At 41.9% G+C, this 21,348-nt stretch overlaps 2 long non-coding RNA genes across 2 annotated transcripts; one reads left to right on the top strand and one right to left on the bottom strand.

Annotated features, from left to right (window-relative positions):
- Positions 1-3,772: 3,772 nt before the first annotated feature.
- Positions 3,773-7,702, top strand: LOC116226687 (uncharacterized). The gene is made up of 3 exons (XR_004166389.2): positions 3,773-3,863; positions 5,824-5,879; positions 5,976-7,702. It is a non-coding gene; the product is annotated as an uncharacterized LOC116226687 (long non-coding RNA).
- Positions 7,703-13,291: 5,589 nt separating this feature from the next.
- Positions 13,292-21,119, bottom strand: LOC149919490 (uncharacterized). The gene is made up of 4 exons (XR_016463610.1): positions 21,031-21,119; positions 17,821-17,914; positions 17,546-17,690; positions 13,292-14,030 (listed from the first exon to the last, which is right to left on the bottom strand). It is a non-coding gene; the product is annotated as an uncharacterized LOC149919490 (long non-coding RNA).
- Positions 21,120-21,348: the final 229 nt, after the last annotated feature.

The following is a 21,348-nucleotide window of genomic DNA, read 5'->3' as shown; positions in this document are numbered from 1 at the left end:
AAAAAAAGAAAAGAAAAAAATGCTAAACATAATAAATCTTTAGTGCCTTTTGATATGTCTGGGGCTAGTTATAAATAAAAACACGAAAGAGAAATATTGTATGTAAAGAACCTCAACATTGCCGAAATCATGTTATATATGCATCTTGCAGGAATTCATTCTCTAACTCCCAGGGCTTACTGATGGAGGAGGAGTGAGTGTACTTCTCTGTGTGCTATTTCTTCTCTTTCCTCAATTGAGTACTTCTGGATACTCTTCTCTCCCAGAGGAGAGCTTCCAAAAATTGGCCCAAAACTCCTTGATTTGTTCCACTTAATTGGACATAAGAATTATGAAAAGAATCATGAAAAGAATCTCTCCTTCATTTTGCTAAGCCAAGTCTACCAGTTCACAGAATGACAGAATCACAGAATGGCCTGGGTTGGAAGGGACCTAAAGGATCATGAATCTCCAACCCTCCTGCTACAGGCAGGGCCACCAACCTCCACATTTAATACTTGACCAAGCTGCCCAGCGTCCCATCCAACCTGGCCTTGAACACTTCCAGGGACAGGGCATCCACAACCTCTCTAGGCAGCCTGTGCCACCACCTCACCACTCTCATAGTAAACAACTTCCCCCTGACATCCAACCTAAATCTTCCCTCCTTCAACTTAAAATTATTTCCCCTTCTCATGCAGTTATCTACCCTTGTAAAGAGTTGACTCCCCTCCTGTTTGTAGGCTCCCTTTAGGTACTGAAAGGCTGCAATGAGGTCACCCCTCAGCTTTCTCTTCTCCAGGCTGATCAAGACTATCCCTCAGCCTGTCTTCATAGGGGAGAAGCTTCAGCCCTCTGACCATGTTTGTGGCCCTCCTCTGGACCCTTTCCAACAGCTCTCTGTCTTTCTTGTATTGACGGCCCTCCCTCCTCCTGGCCAGCCCTCCTCTGAATGGAGCCCAGGATACCATTTGCTTTCCAAGCTGCAAGAGCACACTGCTGACTCATCCATCCAAGTTTTCCATTTACCAGGACTGCCAGGTTCTTCTCTGCAGGGCTACTCTCAAGGACTGCTCCTTCCAGCCTTGCCACAAGTGGATTCTGTTAGTTTGACAGAAGGGATGCCTGAGTTCTTTTTCCTCAACTAGAAGACTATCTATAAGGTAAATAATCATTTGTTTCAGTCTAAAGCTTGGAGATGAAATTTCAGTTTTCAGTATATCCAAGGCAGAGGACCATGTGCAACCAACCAGCATTAGGGCAGCTGAAGGAACAAACTTCTGCAAAGCTGAGGGCAGCAGATGACCGTGGAGAACCAGCTCTCTAAAACACTGCACTAATTGACTGGGAATCACTAGTCAGTTTGGTCATGTTATCCTAAATGTAAAGGGAAAGCATCCTTGCACTCAAGGAGGAGCTCTAAGATCTAAATCTAAAACTAAATGCCATCAGAATGCAAGACACTATTCAAAGGGTCACTGAGAAGGTATTTCAGACCTTCTGGCAACGATGGAACCCAGAGAGATTGTGGAATCTCCCACTCTGGAGATACTGAGAACTCACCTGGACGCTTTCCTAATCAACCTGCTCTAGGGAACCTGCTTTAGCAGGGGGTTGGACTAAATGGTCTCCAGAGGTCTCTTCCAACCCCTACAGTTCTGTGATTCTATGTAAAGGTGTGTTTTAGTCTCCTACCTCACAACATAGACTCACCATGCACAGCCTGAGGAGTGGTTACCTTTGAGTAGGAAGTTTACTCCCTGCAGTTAGTTTTCAAGTGTTTTATCCATTTTACTAATGAAATGTTTGTCAGGCGTGCCACTCCTGAAGCGCTACTCCTTTCTCTGTGGGTAAATCACAGACCTGAGCCTGCTGTGACACTGCTGAGCAGTACCCCTCGCTCCTTGCCAATGGGCAGCCTTGTGGAAATGCGTGCATCTGGCCATTCTGAAGAAACAGGATCTCCAGCAGAAATTGCATTTTGAAAAAAGCAGCGTGAGCAGCTAAATCTACACCCCATAGCTGTGAGAGGCAAGGACGTGACCCAGTGTGTAGCACTGTAAAAAGGCATCTAGCAATGCAGCAGGATACATTTAATTCCAGGCTGCTCCTCACCATCTGTTGAGAACTGCATCTTAGCAGAGAAAGGAGGCAACGTGGAATAAATCCTTTTTATTTAGAAACACCAAATTTAGGATCGAGAAGTGATCTGCATCTTTCCCCATAGCTTTTTGTGTGTGTGTGTGTTCAGCCATGGCAGTACCTCCTCTGCCCATGCCAATATTGCTGCAGGAATCCAAGTGAGGAGGTTGGACAAGGAGGCCAGACACGCTGCCTTATTGTCTGCTGTGCCTGCAGACAGTAGCTACTCCAACCATGATGTCCCTACTGTCCTGTAAATCATGATGGAGAAAGATATCCCAGCTTTAATTTCAAGTGAACCAAGGAGACCTTTTAATTCCTCCAGTACTGAGCACTGGAGTTGAACTACGGCACACTCTGGCAAATGTAATACCATAGTGAGAATCTTATTTTCTCATCAATGTATGGAAAAAGCATCTTTCCCACTGCAGGAAAGTCTCTCCAGCTGCTTTTCTGTGCTCAGTGAAATTATTTGGAAGATGAAATACCAAACTCCAACCCAGCAGGAATTTGCTAGTCACTGCACTAAATGATCCAATATTTCTGAGTGCTTTATGCTAACAGTCTTTTAAAACAAGAATCAAAATCTGAGCTGACTTTAACTATTTCCTAGTGCTCAGCAGCCTGTACAGCTGTTGAGGGGCTTGAAAAAAACTTGCTGGTTTGGAACAATTTTGACTTCCAGTGTTTTGCCCCAGTAACCTTGCAAAAAAAAAAAAAAAAAAAAAAAAAGTATATATATATATAGCAGTTCCATCCTATGTGTATGCATTTGACAATTCTTGCAAATTCTAGCATCAGTTTGTGGCAGCCAGTCTGATTTTATCAGGAACACAAGTGGATGTCACTTCAGTGCCTTATACAGGCCTGCATGCTGCTTTGGCTGTGTAGAGTGTGATAGATGAGGAAGAGGGATTTTATGTTAAATCCCAGGTTTGAGTGAATTCCCAGCTCTGAGTGCAATAGGCAATGTGGATAGAAATTGACAAGCTTTAAAGGTTCCCTCATCTCTTGTCAGGCTCCAGCAAACTAAGGCACGGTAAGAGGCAGGGGAGAAAAACTGGTGTGGTTCTTGGTATGGAAATCAACCTAGAGCTGTGATCCTCACATGGTTTGGCCAACACTCTGGGCTGGTGCTACACCTTGTGCTGAGCCAAGGCAGAGGAAAAGCTGCAACTTTTCTGCAAGCACTACAGAAATATGCAATCTGCTCTGGTTATTAGGAGGAACAAGGCTGAGGGACCAGGCTGTTCCATGTGCCATATCCCCTCCTCGTCCAGCCAAGCAGAGGGAGGTAGAAAAGATGCAACAGTATATACTGATTTGTTTTGTTCTTTTCTTCTTGTGCAAACATGAACATATGTGTTTCTGTCCATTCACAGCCCTCTCTCTGCATTTAGTAGGTGGTGATGGTGTTTATGTTGCTGGCATCCAGGTCTTAGAGCCCCATGTCTAGTTTCTGGGCTGCAAAAATGTTTGAGGTTCATGTTCACTAACACAGAAAGAAAAAGAAATACCTCTGTGTATGGGAACTGCTGAATCATGGCCTGAACCTCTGATTGACCACCTGAGGCAAGCAATGAGTCAGCCACGGGAGCACAGGTGAAGGCAACTCACCTGTGCTACCGGAAGGGGTTGAGCCTGGCTCCACCTCTCCTAGATCCCAAGTGCTAACTGCCACTGAGGAAGGAGTTTTCCTGGAGATCACTCCTTGTGGAGAACATTGTGAGCCTACAGCATTGGTAAGCAGTTTCCGTTTATTATCTTTCTATTGTGATAGTCTTACTTAGCCTAAAACTCTGTATGCCAGTTGATGTTTACACCTCTGTACATTTACTGATTGTACACTTTGTCTGCTAACTAATTCCTCTTGCCTTCTTTCCTCAGTGAATGAAATCTTATTTGAACTGCTGTACATCTCTGCGTTGCCCCAAAAGCTTTCCCTACGCAGAGGAAAAAGCAAGTGAAGGGCACCAGTTATTTAATTATAGTGAAGCAAGGAAAAAAAAAACAAAATTAACACTCATTTTCAAATTCTGATCAGATCATCCTCATTTTCAAACACCAGAATAATAACTTGGTGCAGTAGCCCTTCCCCTTGGAAGTTTCTAGGATTTGGGAAAACTCAGGAATGTAGCAGTCATTTGCTTGCACTTGCACAAGGAAACAGTGGATTTCCTCTGAGCGAGGCCTCGCTTTGATTAAGATATGAGACTGCTGCTGGCTGTTAAAATACCAGTGTCCAATAAAAGAGTCTCCTTTTTTTATTTTACTAACATTCTAAATAACTTAATATAACAGCTTAATACTTTCCAGGCGAGGATGACAATGGATAAGGACAAGAAGTGCTTTTCTGCACCTTGTGTAGATTAATGATGGCCCTAGCTCCACAGCATGCCTAATTTGAATTGCTTCTGCTCATACCACTACCTTAAACACCCGCTGAGGGATTCTGCCCAAATATGTGCATACTGATCTATAGGTAAATTTGCCCAAAGAAGTGATCCATACTAGGGTGGCTTCGTAATCTGTGTAAAACATGATTTTCTCATAAAAAGCCGAAGTATGATATATGTGCTAGCATTACACAGAGGAATGACATCCCACTAAATAATAGGAAGCTGACTATTCCTCCCAACTACTATGTTTTGCAAGTAGGAGCTGGCACAATGGAGAATGCCTAGTGCTCCCATCAAGGAAAATAGGAAAGCCAATTTTCCACGTTATCTGCAAGTTTCTTCACTACGGAAATAAGCCATAGAAAATGTTGCTTGCTTAAGCCTTGAAGAAATAAACTTGATTTCCTATTGTGTGAGTGGCTTTGTTATCAGTGACAAACCAGGGGAGACTAATTTGTCACTGGATAAAGAGTCTACAAAGCTAAGGGATATAGCACACAAAAGAAGAATCATCCTGCGCATAATGAGTGGTCAAATTCATCAACCAAGATAAATTTGGCTCCATAGTATTGATATTTGGTCAGGTTATTATTTTATATCTCTACAACTTCTTTTCTCAGAAAGGCAGGTAGGAAAGTAAGTTGAACTAGACCACTTCATCTAATGGTCTCAATCCTGAAAACATTTGCCACGCTTATCTGGCACTGCAGCAAGCCTAAACATTTCAAAATCATTAAGCACAGAGTTCTCATTAAAATAGCAGGATTCAAATAAATGAAGCAATCAACAAATCACAGACTTCTAAATTTGCTGTTTTGCTGCTGAACCAAAAAGGTGCACGTTTTCCAGTTTCTCTCTGCAATCATAAAGCGTTGCTCAGCTTTTAATAAAATCTTGGAGCCTCACATAATCCTAGAATTTCTGAAACAGAGTCAAAAAGAAACTATTCGACATGTTGCTAGTTGGAATCAAATTCAGACTTGGTAATGAAAGCAGTTTTGTTCGCACCTTTGACTTCCAGGGTATTGAGTAGCACAGATTATTTTTGTAGAGAAGTCTGCATACTGCCATTAGACTAGACCAGATGAACAGCAGGCATCTGTTTGTCATTTAGACGTTGATTGTTGGTGTTGATAGCTCCACTGGGTTGATCTGTGTTTGTAGTTAAGCTCATATAAGCGTTGCCTGTTATAAAAATACTGAAGTGAGATGACATTTGGCAGTAGACCACTCTCATGCTGATGAAAACTGGGAGTATACAGTGTGGTTATTATTTTATTGTGTTTTAATAACTCTTTTCTAGGTGACATGAGTAGTTATCCACACTCTGCCTTAGTAGCTGATGAGGTCTCATCGTTGGTAAGGTTTGAGGACATTCATTGATCACTGTAAGATGTATGAAACCAGCAGTCTGCTGAGGAAAAGTATACGAGTGACAGAGATACATGTTTCCAGATTTAACCTAACATCCCAGAAGACCTTGTTCCTGAGAGCCTGGATGCAAGCAAATACTGAAAACCTGTGCCATTACAAGAGCCCCTAAGACAGACAAAGATGCAGAGAGACTCTGAGCATGACAAGAGGAGGGGAAGCAGCCCTGCTGTGTTGGGATTGCCATCTTGGAGAGGGAAAGGCTCCCTTGAGTCTTCTTTCTATAGAGCAAAGGATGAATTGGCCCAGAGTGTGAAAAAGACAAACTGATGCAAGTGATCATAAGGAATGGAATTCCTGATATCTAGCAATCAAGAAAACAAATAAAAATATAGGATTTCAAGGAAACAAACATTATTTGGAGAACTGAGAGGTAAGCTAGGCTGATAGAGAAAGGGGGTTCAGAAGGAAGTTCTGTAAAACGCCGTCTCGAAGAGAGAAGCACACTTTATTCTCAGAGAAAGAGATACAGGAAGTGTTGTGAGAAATCACTTGTGCTAACTCAGGAGTTTTTCAGTGACCTGAAAATTATTTGGCGTAGAAAGTAGGTCAAGTTACTAAGAAGGTATGTGTAAGTCTAGCACAAACCTAGAAGGGCAAAATCAGAAAGGACAGTGTATAGGAAAAAAACAGAATTGACACAGAATGAAACGAAGAAGCAGTAGGAAAAATATAATGAAAGGACATTTGCTAAAGTGTGCAGGCAAGGAAGAAAGAGGCTCGCTTCTAAGGAAAGAGAAGGTTAATGTTACGTGTAGAGAGGAAACAAGGACTTCTGAGCAGGGAAGAATTTGGTAGGTATTATGATATTGGCTCCAGCTTCTAACTTTACTTACCAGGGGAGTTTCATAACCGAATTAAGGAAGCACTCTTACCAAAACTCCTGTGAAATTGTAGAATTGGCTGGAAATCTGTATTTCTACAGAAAATGACATGTAAATTCATGCTAGGATTTCTTCACAGTTCAGTATTATACAATATTTTGGGCTTGGACACGAGGCAATGTAACTCTTGAACAGGACAGATGCTGCAGTACAGGGCTGGACTTCAAACAGGTATTTAAAAACTGAAATGATCTGAAATAAGTAATACAATAAGTAGGTAGTAAAATTCACTGTACCAACATAAGATGAGAAAAGCCCAACAAAGCACCTGTGTATTAGTAAAGACTGTGGAGTCCACAAGGGGCACATGACCTATGTCAGCGATGTTGAGCTACTGAGGGCAGTCAGATTTGCAGCAGGATGCTGAAACAGAGGATTTGTGTGGAAGATATGTTAAGTAATCCTTCTGCCCTGTTTATCACTGGCAACATCTCAGCTCTGCTTGAAGAAACACAGGGTCAGTTTGCAGAGCAGAAGCAGCAAGATATAAAATTGTTCTGCTGGCCAGGAAAATAAATTGTCCTAAAAAGTGCCTGAACAGCGTATTTAGGTTAAATAACACCAGTTTCGAGCTGTGGGAATGCCAGAGGCTGTCTGTCCTTGGAGACAAGTTGAGCAGTGCTGGGAAGGCATGCTGAGCCTGCCCTGGGGCAGGGGGCAAGATGTCCTGTGTGTCACATTCTGTACTTCCACAATAGCTTAAATCCTTCCTGAATAGAAAGAGGTTGTAGCAGAGAGGTGTCACAGAACTGACATTTTCCCCATTAAAATCATAACTGCATCTGTAAGAGGAGTGACCAGAATACCTAATGACTCATCCTGATAAAAATATCTTAAGAAGCAGAAAAATGAGAGCACTTAACATCATCTAATGCTGCCTTGAGGGGCATAGGAACAGATTTTTTTTTTTTTTTTGCAAAAGGGACACTTGTAAAACTAGCATATTTCAGATATAAACAATGCATCTATTACTCTGATGTTTCAAAGACCAGAAACAATTTATCTGCACATGCTTTTAAACTGAAAGTATCGGCTCAACAGTGTTCATTCCAATTAACTATAGGCAATAATTAGAAAAGATAACGATCTATCAAGGCATCAGCTTGATGAGGTCTTTAAATCTAGTGAGTGGGTACCCTAACTCTGCCACATCAAACAAACCCAGAACAGTCCCATGGAAAAGCCTGAGAAAGCCCAAAGACTGAGCCATGCCTGTCTGACCTCAGACCAGGTGGGATGGGAAAGCACCAGAAATAAGCTGGTTGATTCTTTTTTTTTTTTTTATTCTTTGGTTTAGACTGAAATTATATTTGGCTCTATCAGAGCAAGATTTTTTTCTGATGTTTTATTTACTTGTCATGTGAAAAAAAAAAAAAAAATCCCTTCTGCCTCTTTCTGGTTAGGTAGTATGTATGTACTACAACTTCAATGCTAACAGGAATATTTTGATTCCTTTCTCTAATAAAGACTCCCACCCAAGTGGAGGGAAGGCAAGGGACTGAATGATTGCTATCAGCAGACTGAGGCTGAAAATGTGTCTTGGACTTAGGCATGTGTGTGAGCAGCTTCTGTTCAAAAAATGAAAGTTTTTGCTGAGGTTAAGACAAGCTGAGAAAGACAGATGGAAATCATGTCCTTGCCTCACAACAGCATTTTGCTACAGGCAAGTTTCATTATCATGATTATTCCAAAGCAAAACACAATAGCTTATTTAGTCACAACAACTCAAACAGAACTTCTTATTAGGAAATCATCGGGAGAGTAGCTCTAGGAGGTGAAAGTTTTCATCTTCACCATCCATTCTCATTCTGTTTCCTCATGTCAACTGTGTAGTTGGATAATTTCAAAGGTATTTCTTGAACTATACCTGCCACAAGTCCAGATCTTATAAAAAGCATGGCTTGTGAGGTTATGCAGAGCAAACATACCCATTGATTTCAGTGGGCAGTGTACAAGGATTTAATTTCTCAGCTGTGGCAAGATGCTGGCAGCCTTCTGGGAGGCAGTGGGGGCTCAGGGTGCACGGGGTGGGCAGTGTGGTACACTGGATGGGCAGCACAGGGCTGGCTGCTTGCTCCAAGGCTTACATTCTGTGAGAGATGGGCAGAACACAGGCAGCCAAATGTATGGGCTGGGAGCCCTGCCTCATGTGGGGGCTGCATGACAGCAGGCCTTCTGGCTTGCGGGTCTGTGTTATGGAGATAAACACCACAGCAGGAAGGGCTTCAACCAGATCTGCAGTGGAAATTTCCTTCGTGCTTGCAGAAGCGTGTGTGCGTGTGCCTAACAAGGTTATCGGCTTCCCAGGGTGGCTGTGTATGTATCTGCACTCTGAATAAATTTAGTGGAAGTATAACTGTGCCCTAAAATACAAGAAAACATTTGCTGATCATCATGCAAATTGTAGGGGCTTACGACAGCGGGTTTCTTCTCAAGGATTACTTGCTCCTGGATCACTGCTGTGCTGCCAGCATTGCACCCAGCTGGGCTTGTTCTCCAGCCAGGTAGCTGGCAGGGGAACATGGGGCAGTGGCCAGCCTTCTGTGGGCCCCCTGCACCTTTATTGAGGACAAGAAGCAGCACCGAGCCAAGAAAGTTGGGATATTTACTGCGGCTTATAGTACTTGTGTGTAAATTATTAATATAAAAGGCATCAGACAGCAAAACTTCGTGCATATGAAATTGCCTCATACTTACATTTGAAACATTCTTGTTTTCTCAAGCATGAAAGTCCATCTTTAATGGCCTATTAGTGTTTAGTTAATGCTACATTAGCTGATTCTTAATGTACTGCACTAGCAACAAAGAGATCACGATCCAGACGTTACCTCAAGAAGAAATGCAAAAGAAATCAGACATGAGAAAGAGGTGCAGACTTTCAGTTTCACTGGCATTTTTCTCACCAGAGCAAGTTCATTAGGAGCACAGCCTCTAAAATAATGCTCAGCACACTGCAGAAGATCATGTCAAGGGTAATTTTGTAGCATGATAGCAAGGGGATTAAAGCAATCATTCATATTAAGAATAACAAGTGTTCAACATCTAATCACCTATGTAGTGTCTGAAAATGTTCCTTTGAAACAGCATGTTAACGTTCTTCCCCTTTTTGTAATGAGTTTGCCCACTCAGGTGGTAAGAAGAATTTTAATGAAATGCCAAGACAGTAGCTGTAGCTTTATTTGCAATTTTACATAAAACTGCACCCTGCTGAGCTGCCCAGCTCTGTGCCACCAGCCCCAGGAGTACAGCGAGGTGCTGGGTCCATGAACACCTCCACAGCAAAGCATCTACAGGATGGAGGCCTCCAGCCAGTGACCAGCCAGACTGAGAAATCAGCATCCACTGTAGTAAGATTTGTTGCTGTCATACTGAAAAATACCAGGGATAAAGAATGTACCTGAAGGTACTCTTTACTCCTTACTTGCATGCTTTATTCTTTGTTTACACAATAAGCTATAAGTATACCATTTTCAGACATCTAAAGTGTGTTACCTCTTAGTATTTGCTTCTCTGCATAAACATGCTTGATTTCTCCTCGTTTAAATGTTTTCATTGTGTCTTAAATGGTTTACACTAAAACACTGTCAGTGCTTGGTGAAAGATAGGATTTCTGTCACTTTATTATAGCCACTTAGAATTTAGCACTGGGTCTGTTCTTGTAGTCCAGGTTCTCTCTATTGTCAGCGGAGAGACAGAAGTCTCTAGAGAGCAGCTCATTTGATTTGTCTCAGCTGCCTTCTTTAGACTGGGGTGAATCACTTAGTCACGGGAGCTGACATCTTCCTGCTTTGATTGGAGAAACTGCTGCCTCCTGCCTTTATTCCCAGTGCCCAGCTTTGAGATCACAGAAGTGTGTGGAGATGAATCTCATCTCTTCCTGCTATAATGACATTCTTCTACAGAAATGAGGCTTCTCACAGGACTTTTGCTTGGCAATAGGACTTCAGGACTAACTTTATCCTGTTCAAGGCTGTAATGTAAGGCTTATGTACTGCTTGACATTTATTCGTATCTTCTGAATAACACTGTAGGAGCACTTCAGAGGTGCAAAGGTCCCAACCATGGCCTTTTGGCTTTCACCGACTAATTGCTGTGGTTTAGCTTGGCAGAGAGCTCAGCATCACACAGTCATTTGCTCACTCCCAATGGAATGGAGAAGAGAATTGGTGGGGAAAAAAAAAGAAATCTTGTGGGTTGAGATAAACATAATTTAATAGGAAACAAACAAACAAACAAAAGCAATCAGAAAACAAGCAATGAAAACACAATTCCTCACCACCCATTGACCAACACCCAATCCATCCCCAAGCAATGGCAGTCCCCCAGTTCCCCCCAGTTTTGATGCTCTGCATGATGCCATATGATATGGGATATTCCTTTGGTCAGCCTGGGCCAGCTGCCCTGGTTCTGTCCCCTCCCAGCTCCTTGTGATCCCCAGCTCTTCAGTGTCAGGGCAGTGTGGGAAGCTGAAACGTCCTTGGCTCTGTGCAGCACTGTTCAGCAACTACTAAAACATTGGTGTGTTATCAACACTATTTTCATCCTAAATCCAAAACACAGCACCATGACAGCTGCTGTGAAAAAAGTTTTCTCTACCCCAGCCAGAACAGGTTCTGCCTGTTATATACCTCTCTCTCTCTATGAATATATGTACATATATGTATATAAATATACATCTATATTTAGATCATTGCAAAGTACAAGTAAGGTCTGAGAATAGAAACATACTCTTTTCTGCTCCTAAATGCCAATACTGTAAGTGCCCTGATACATTAAGATACTCGCTTCCTATGTTGAAATTGTTAAAACTATTCAAAGATCTCTTTTTTCAAAGCACTTCTACAGATTTCAGGAGGTTCTTAATATCTCATTGGCATTGACACAATTTGATCTCTGTTGATTTTCTCCCCAGTTACTTACTGCACATCTGCCCTCTTGACAAGTTAAACAGCAGGGACCTACTCATCCTTGGGCTCCCTAAACTCTTCCAAGGAGCATTTCATTCGTTACTGAGATGTAAATACAATCTTCTGGTTTCTTTGCTGACAATTATAAAAAATAACAGGCTATTCTCCATAACAACAACTTCATTTGCATGTTATATTACTGTATTAGATGACATTGGAAGTGATGCTGGAAAAGGTAAAATAGTTCTGTATTGACTAAAAAAGTGGTAGAGCTCACCTGCTTCTTATTGAAGGTTTTTCTATGTGAGCATTTCCAAATGCCTCTCCTGACAATTGTGAAGTTGGCTGTTTTTTCCTTTCTGTGTAACTAGGTTATTGGAAGCTTTCTCACTTGCAGGGATTTGCTTCATTTATCTTCCTCTAATTCCTTTTTTTTTTTTTTTTTTTTTTTTGTGGGTTCATTTTTTTGTGTGTTTTCTTTTTTTTAATTCAGCTACCTGAGTACCTCTTATTGTCCTCCTGAACTGTCACTGCTGTGTACATGTAAGGAAAGCAGTCTTCATGCTAACCAGTTAAAAGCTGGTGGAAGTATGTCCTTTGCATTAGAGAACTTTCTTCAGTAAAGATGTAAACTACAAAGTAAAGTTCTGTTTAAAGCAGTTTTTCTCCTACTTTTCCTCAATTCCTCAATGAGTAGTGACCCAACATCCTTTTTGTGGAACCTTATCCAAAGGCTGCTGAGATCAGTATATCTTCCCATTGATTTTAGTGGCTCTTGTCTCCTTTGGCTAATGACTTTGATCATTTAGCACTTATAACTTCCTGAAATCAGTGATTTTGTACAAGCAAGTTTGCTCTACTCTTTGCTTCTTACAGTGTCAAAGACCAGGAGGGTCCAGACGGCCTCCCAGGTCTGCTGCAGTTCACCTATCTGCACAGGAACGAAGTGGTCCCTCGCCACTGTCCTCTCCCAGGGAGCAGCTGCTCCACCATCTATTTTCCCTCTTTGGGGCAAATATTAGGACACTGTGACCAAGCTACTTTATCACCTATTTGTAAGTATTGCATCTTGCCTTATCAGTAGGCCCCATCAGAACCTCAAATTCAGCTACTGACCTTTGGTGTCATTCATGCTCTTTATAATGCATTGATACAGGACCAGGATAGCAGGTCAGGAGCAGAAAGAGAAGTAGACCTGCTCCAAAGGCTGTATGAGCCCCGCATAAAGCTGTAGATGCATGGTGAGTTTGCAGAATCTACTGCTTTCTGCTATTTCTAAAACAGCAATTGTTATTTATCATTCCCCATTTCCCAAGATAAATAAAATAGCAAACTACATTTTACTATACTGAGTTTTCCCATGTGGATATTCCTACTCTACTTTTTAAAGCATTTCTGTTGAAGGAATAATTTTTAAATGTTTCAGAATAGTTGGAATCAAAACAAAATCTACCTTCAGTGATATGAATATGAAAGAGAACCCAGGAACACAGCAGACTTGTATTAGGAATATCCATGCAGGAAAACTCAGTGTAACGAACTGAAACAGAAAATGCTGTCCCATGTAGAACAAAGAAGAATCCTTTCACAGTTTGTAATCCACCTCTCTTCATCAAAGTCCATGAAAAAGTACATGATCAAATATTACACTGCATAGGAGTTTTAAAATTTCTTTATATCACTTTCAGAGTAACCAAGAGTGCATCAATTAGAAATGCATTGTCCTTTGGCTGTGGTGGCTTAACAGAGAAATCAGGAGCAAATTCTGTAGCTTTTGCTAGACAATGCAAAGAGAAGCTTTCTAGCAGCCAGTACTGGCCTGCCATTTACTTCAAGAGCATGTCAGGAAGGAAACTATAAAAACATATAAACATAAAAACATAAAAATCTTGTCAAGTTAAAAGTGGGAGACAAAGAACGAGCCTCTGCTGGTATTTTAGTGCGTTCCAGAAACACGCAGCGGTTGGCCAACTGTGTGTACCCCAAACTAGAACAGAGAGAGACTCCTGGCTGTTACCTTTAAATTTATGGATCCATTTCCCCTGTAGCTTTGCCATTACTGCACTTTTCTGTAACATTCGAAGAGAGAGGACTTTGCATTTCAAGTGAAGAAAAGAAAAGCCACCAAGATCTTTCTTAGGAAGTATCTGTTGATCCCCAGTTGGCCCAAAGGCATGTGCATTAGAAGCAGCAGGGTTTTACAGCACGGGAAGTCAAATCAATAGAGAGTCTGTTTCAGAATTAGCAAACAAAGATTTAACTCATATAAACTTCATATCCAGAGGCATCTGTAAAAGGAAATGGAAATTATTAGACAGCTTAATGACAACAGAAACTGCTGTTTTCCTTATAGTCTTTGTATGCTGTAGTCACATGTACGTGCTTATACTTGTATACTTAACATTCTTGCTCTCTTACCTTGTTCTTTGTACAGAAAGAAGACCACACACAGAAAAACTGTGTGTTGCAATAGCAACATTTAAAAAAGCAGTATTTGAAATCTAGTAACCCTCTGTGGCGTGTAGTTAGAGAGCTGTCGACCAGAAGGTCAAACCAAAAGGTGAGTGCGATTGACCTGGGGGGCAGGAAGATGCAAAGATGCACCCTGCTGCAGCCCTGCTCTGACACATGAAGGAGAAGTTCTGGACAGTTTTGAGATGAGATGAGAAAAAATGGCCCAAGATTCCCTCCTCAATGTGATCAAATTGCTCTCAACTGCACTGAAAAAATGTCCACTGACTACAAAGGGAATTATATACCTAATTGTTGATTAATTTGCCTAAACATAGGCATCTCAGTTACTCCATCTGTTTTTTCTATGCCACCATGGGGACTTGGGAGTCCAAATGCTCACAGATAACCCCAGCTGAGCCGCTGAGCAACTCTGAATGCTGCAGAAACCTGTAATCAAAACCTGCATCATGCCTTTAGCTCACATACAAATGAATGAATGCTTGAATTTGGCAGTCATAATCTTGAACAGAATTTGATTAATTCTGTATTTTTTTTTGCAATAAAATGTATCCAGCTCAGTCTGTTTCTGAAGTACAGCCAGAGAAATGCCAAAGCACTGTTAACTGAAGATGAGTTTTTATTTCAGTGCATACTGTGCAGAGCTAGATTGGATTTACTGATCAAAGAATCACAGAAATGTTTGAGTTGGAAGGAATCCTTAAAGGTCATCTAGCCCACTCCCCTGCAATGAACTTGTACACCTACAGCTAGATTAGTCTGCTCAGAGCCCTGTCCAGTCTAACTTTGAGCATCTCCAGGGACGGGGCATCCACCACATCTCTGGGCAACTTGTGCCAGAGTTTCATCCCTTATTGTAAAAAACTTCTTCCTTATACCAATCTAAATCTCCCGTTTTAGTCTGAGACTGTTTCCCCTTGTCCTGTCACAACAGACTCTGCTAAAGAATCTGTCATTTCCTTCTTATAGCCCTTCTTTAAGTACTGAAAGACCTCTCTCAGGTCTCCCTGAGCCTACTCTGATCCAAGCTGAACAGTCCCAGTTCTCTCAGCCTGTCCTCACAAGGGAGGCATTCCATCCCCTCTATCATTTTTGTGGTGTTCCTCTGGACACGCTCCAACAGATCCACATCACTCCTGCACTGAGGACTCTACATCTGGACACAGTACTCCATGTGAGGCCTCACCAGTGCAAAGTAGAGGGGCAGGATCACTTCTCTTGGTCTGCTGGCCATTCCCTGCTGGCCATTCTTCTTTTGATGCAGCCCAGAATGGTTTTGGGGGCTGTGAGGGTACACTGTTGGCTCATGTCCAGATTGCCATTCACAAGTACCCTTAAGTCCTTTTTGGCAGGGCTGTGCTCCATCTTTATATCCCCCACCTTGTACTGATGGTGCAGGTTGCCACAATCAAGGTGAAAGACCTGGATTTACTTAACTTCGTGATGTTCTTCATGATGTTACCACTGCTGGAGCCTGTCTAGGTCTCTCTGAATGGCATCCCATCCCTTGGGCATGTCAGCTAGACCACACATCTTAGTGTCACCTGCAAACTTGCTGAAAGCGCACTCAATCCCACTGTTGATGTCATTGATGAAGATGTTAAAGAGCATCAGCCCCATTACTGACCCCTGAGGGACGCTGCTTGCCACTCATCTCCATCTGGACATTGAGTCATTGACCACCACTCTCTGGATACAATCTCCCAGTCAGTTCCTCATCCATCAAGCACTCCACCCACCAAATCCACGTATTTCTAGTTTGAACAGAAGGATATTGTGGGAGACTGTGTCAAAGATCTTACCAAATTCCAGATAGATTACACCAGTGGCTCTTCTCTTGTCCACTGATACAGTTATGCCATCATAAAAAGCTACAAGGTTGGTCAGGCAGGACCTGCCCTTGGTGAAGCCATGCTGGTTATTCCATATCACCTCCCTGACTTCCATGTAGCTCAGCACAGCTTCCAGGAGGATCTGCTCCCTGATCTTCACTGGCACTGAGGTCACTGAGGCTGACAGGTCAGTAGTTCCTTGGGTCATCCTTACTACCCTTCCTAAAAATGAGTGCTTTGTTGCCTTTTTTTCTACCAGAGACTGCACCTAACTGCCATGACTTTTCAGACATCATCGAGATTGGCTTGGTGATGCTTCTGCACAGATAAAATGCAGGTACTCCATACATTTCTGGCATGTCTGCTGAGTCTTGTGGGTTTTACTCATTTTATAGAGCAGAATGGATATAACATGATATTTTACAGGTACTTAAAGACAAATCCCTGCTCCAAGAAGCTTAAATGATGTAAGGAGTTTAAAATAGATTAATTTATATTGCTTGTGGGAACCTTAAGGTGTATAGCTTTTTCTTTTCTGCTCACTTTCTAACTGGCTAACTCTTATCTTTCTCTGAGTGTTGACACACAACACCCTACCAGTTTCTGGTGAGCAGGAGCTGGCTGCAACCCACATTGTTGAAATTTGATGTGTTGAACTAAACTTTTAAACACAAGCCAGATGGTGGAAGGTTGTGGGAAAAGAAATAAGGCAACAACTGGACATTCACTGAAAAAATATCTTGAACAGACTGGGAAAGAACTGCAGGTGGGTCCTCTCAAGTGCTCAGACAGGCTGTGCTGTGATCCACTCCTGTGCTGAACTGGCAGTCCTCAGTAGTGCTTGCACCCTTCATATGCCTTAGCTTGTGCAGAGCCATATGAAGGAATGAAAGTGCTCTTTATTCACCTGAACAGCTACAGAGGGCCTCAGCACAGCATGCGACTCTGAGGTCTGGATAACAGTCTGCTTTTCAGAGAACTCCAGAAGTAGATATGTCCATCAGAGCAATGAAAAAGTTATGTTGAGGAGGTGTAGAGCTTAGAGATAGGAAGAAAACTCCAGCCAGCAGCAGCCAGTCACACACCCATTTCCCAGATTGTTTATAGCAATTATATATATAGCAAATAGATATGGTAATGGAAATATGAATTTTCAGCATTGTCATGCTCATCATTCAGATCTATACCTACACAAAGACAGAAGCAATATGTAACTCTATCTCACAGCAACAGCCTTCCCTTTCTCCCCTCCTCCTTGCAGCAAAATTAGGCAAGAGCAGATCAAAGAACTCATTACAAAATATTGCCTAATCAAGTATTCAAATGCATTTAAGCCACTTGCTGTTCAAGAGCTCAGGTTGTTATCCCACAGAAAGCTCATTAACTGTAAATTAAAACCTTTTGTGCTTCAGTAGAATTAGAAAGCAAATGTTCAGAGACCAGCAAACTGCACAGTCGTCTGGCAGCACCCTCCAGAACTGGAAACTGCATCCCGTTACCTTCACAATAATCCCGAGAGAAATTTGCAGACTGATGACAACTGCACCTTCAGAGTATTTTGTATGAAGAAACATACTCTTCACCAAAGCACAAGGCAGCCATGACCTGAGCTGTGGTGCTCTCCTGGGCATGCACCCAATTCCCCTATGTGGGAATGAGAAACATGAGAAACAAACATGAGTATGATGAGAAACAAATATTCTATATGTACAGAAAATAAATTTGGCAATGATCTTTACTTTAGAAATTATATTTAGAAAACTATTTATCTAACCTGTAGTTTTGGGGGAAAATTCGGATCTTTCTTCTTGTCTCTTCCTAAGCTCTTACCCTCTGAGCAAAATTCTCATGACATTTTTCAGCATCTTCTGTCAACAGAAAAAAGAAGACAAGATGTGCCTTCGTCTGTCTACGCAACAAAGTAATGGCCTTAGAAGCTGAGTAGTGAATACCAAATAGTCACATAAAATTGCTCATAATCAAATCCTCAAAGTCTTTAACATTTTGAATAATTAATAAATCCAAGAAAATTGCAATTTGTTCAAAGACAATCCATGAAAAAAAGCCTAAGACTGCCAAACAAGTTATTCTTTGTAAATTGTTGCTGTGCTGATGCAGTTACGTCAGATAAAATGAAGCACTCAGCTCTTCAAGAACCAAATGCTTTGGCAGCCTTTCTAACGGGTAGCAAACAGATTAAATGAGGCACACAGAGACAACTAATAGAGGAGAAACCTTGCAGTGATGGGAGATTATCCTCAACATATATGGCATTTCATCTATCTGGAGCGCTGAGGCTCCTTGTACGCGGAATAATAAAAAAATAATAAGTTAACACTGGCACAAAGGGGTACACAGAGATTGGAACGAGTGTCAGTATGCATTTTCATTAGGCACAGCTGGAAGGTCTGAGAATATGCTGTGTAACCAAGTCTATTAAAATTGAGCTGTGCTAACTGCTGACACAGCAGCTGTGCTGCTTATAGCGAAGGCAGCTCCACAGCTGGTGCACAACAGCATGCAGCCACGCACAGACCGGTGAGCACTGGCAGATCCAGTTGGAGGTCATCAGAAGCATTTTTTCAAATAATCTTCAGAGACTGAAAAATGGGTGACACTGAAAATTACCACTAGGTTTATAAACCGTTGCCAAATCCTTTGTGGTATGGTGATCCTTTTTAATGAAATGTGACATTTTCTTCCACAATATGCTATCAAAAGTACCTGATACAATAGAGGTAATATCTGAGATGCTTTCATCGTCTCAGCCTTTTGCTAATAAAACACAGACATTAATCAGATGTTGCCTTTTAAGTGCAAATCAGAGCAGAGATTCACATTCTTAAGGATATTTTTACAGTGCTTTTTCCTACTGTCAGATATGAAATGTGTGCAGGCTGTAAATGGGTAACTCAAGAAACTTATTCCCTGGGATCATTTCCGCCTGTTTCTACAGTTCAGATCAGATTCCAGACATGTATTTTTCATGCATATCCAGCTATCCATCCAGCACAGGTTTTATGCTGTTAAGTAGATCTTTACAATGGGAAGCAAAGTTTTAGGGATGGCCAAAGAACTTTCTCCTCACTTCACAGACTGATGAAACTGCAGGCCTGGAGAGCCCATCTGGTTTCCACTGCAAAAGTGGTGTGGAGCAAGTGAAGAGTCAGTGGGGTGGTTCCAGCCCACACTCCTTCCATCTCTTTTGTGGTATCAAATCCTTCTTCCAAATGCTTTTGCCTCTAATCCAGTTCATCCTGCAACTGAGCTGTATCCATAGGCCCACCAATTCTTATCTTAGAAAGGCCTGGCCCGTGTTCAGGTCATCTTTCCTCTGCTGTGCCCATGCTCCTGAGATGTCTTCAGCACCCTGTGCTATTGAACTGGACCACCAAATAGAACAGAAAGAGATCCTGAGGACCCCACTTCTGCTTCCAATTCTGTGGGAGGGGGAGAGGGGGGGAAGGAAGGTATGCTAACATCTACCTTTCATTGTCCAAACATAAGACATCATTTGGTAGTGGACTTTACCCCAATAAATACTGAAGTATTTTCTCCAGAACAGTGTAAAATGCATTAAAACCAAGAAAGAAAGATCTCATCAAGTATCAGCAGTAAATCCTGTTACAAAATTTTGCATGGACATAAGAGAAATGGTTGATTCTTCCAAAGGAAGCAAGCTCAGTGAGAGCTATGCCATTGATTAAAGTAAAACTGTACTCAGAGCTCAGTGGTCATTATTCTCAACAACTGTGTCTATGCTGTGCAGACCAGAAGACTTAATACCATCCAGCATGGCGTGCTCCTTACTGGTATAACAAGATTTCTGTCCTAAAGCAATCACTGGGTGCAGAGGGGTTGCTGCACACGGCCGGTTTTATGGGGTGTTACCCATACATGAACCTGAGGACAGCCCTGTGCAGCAGGAAGGTGCAGCTATGTGCTTCCCCTACATGCAGACAACAAAGCCATACAAGACAGCATGCAGATAGAGGTGTACTTCAGAAGTTAGCAAATCAGAGATTTTAAACAGCAGCCAGGCTGGGATCTGAGTTGGAGCAGACAGCACCTGAGCACTCAAAAAATGCAGTGCTGCTTTCAAGTGGGTGCTGGATTGTAGGTTAATTATCTTATTGTATATAAAATGAAGCCTCTTAACCTCATAGCATTCCTTCTGTTAGCAACTTCCCTCAGTGCCTGTCACCAGCAGGTTGTAGGTGCCCCCACAGCACATTCCACAGAAAAGGGTTTTCTACCCCCTGCCCTTCCAACAACCGTTCAGCACTAAAACGATAGCTTGATATACAAATAACCTTGAAGTAATCATTTATTCAAACTTTTCCTTAAAAATTCTGAGGATTTAAAATTATTCGGAAGCCATTTATCAGGCTGTGGTAAGGGAGGCACTGAGCTGCTGAGAAGCAAATAATCAGAGTAAGAAACATTTTGTTCTGCTGTACATCTCTCTCTTCATACATTGTCAGGAGACAGCAAGGAGCAGTGAGTCATGCTCACAGAGTTACCAGAATGAAAAGGGCCAGAAATAGATTTTGTCTGTCCTTCTCACATCACCCCACCCATATGCATCCAGATCATCATTAATTAAGGCTTGAATGTAAATTATTGTGATAATTGCAAATTAATGCTGGGAAACAATCCAGCAGTGCCTTCTAATAGACACTGCTGAAAAGATGAAACACATATGCTTTTCCCCACCACGCCACCAGGAGCCTTGTCTCCTTCCATGGTTCCCCCACACGCACACCCTCTTGGCAAAGAATTTTAATACCATGCCTCCAGCAGCTTTGAGCCCTTAGGGCATGAAAAGAAAACGGTTAAGTGGTTCTCAGGTTTATTGCAAATATGACAGATCCTTAAAGTCATTTCAAAATTGTCATAGCAAAACTTTTGTTCATGGATACAGAAGACTCAGACGAAACACTAGGAAAAGGGTTGTCTAGTAATTATTGAAAGAATAACTTACAGAAGTGTTTCTGCTGCAGCAAGATATCCTTTCTTTGCACTCTCACCCATGTGGTTCTTGCATGGATGAAGTCCTGTCTCCAGGGGATAACAGCAACTACAAAGGCCCACCAGAGGCTTCTAATTTCCTTTTATCATTAACTCTGATGCTATCCAGATGGGAATGCTGTAGCTCTGTATGATGTAACACTGAATGGCATATTAGTAACTTTTGAGTGCTTGGATGTAAGTCTACAACCAGGTATTCTAGAAGAACTCCAGGCTAACAGAAAGCACCAGCACCTTTTGTTTGCATGATTCATGTTATGACAGCTCCAAG

The sequence above is a fragment of the Phasianus colchicus genome, chromosome 1 (assembly GCF_987193195.1).
Source record: "Phasianus colchicus chromosome 1, bPhaCol1.hap1.1, whole genome shotgun sequence".
NCBI lineage: Eukaryota > Metazoa > Chordata > Aves > Galliformes > Phasianidae > Phasianus > Phasianus colchicus.
Note: the sequence above shows the minus strand (reverse complement) of the source record. Positions and strands in the feature narration are given on the sequence as shown.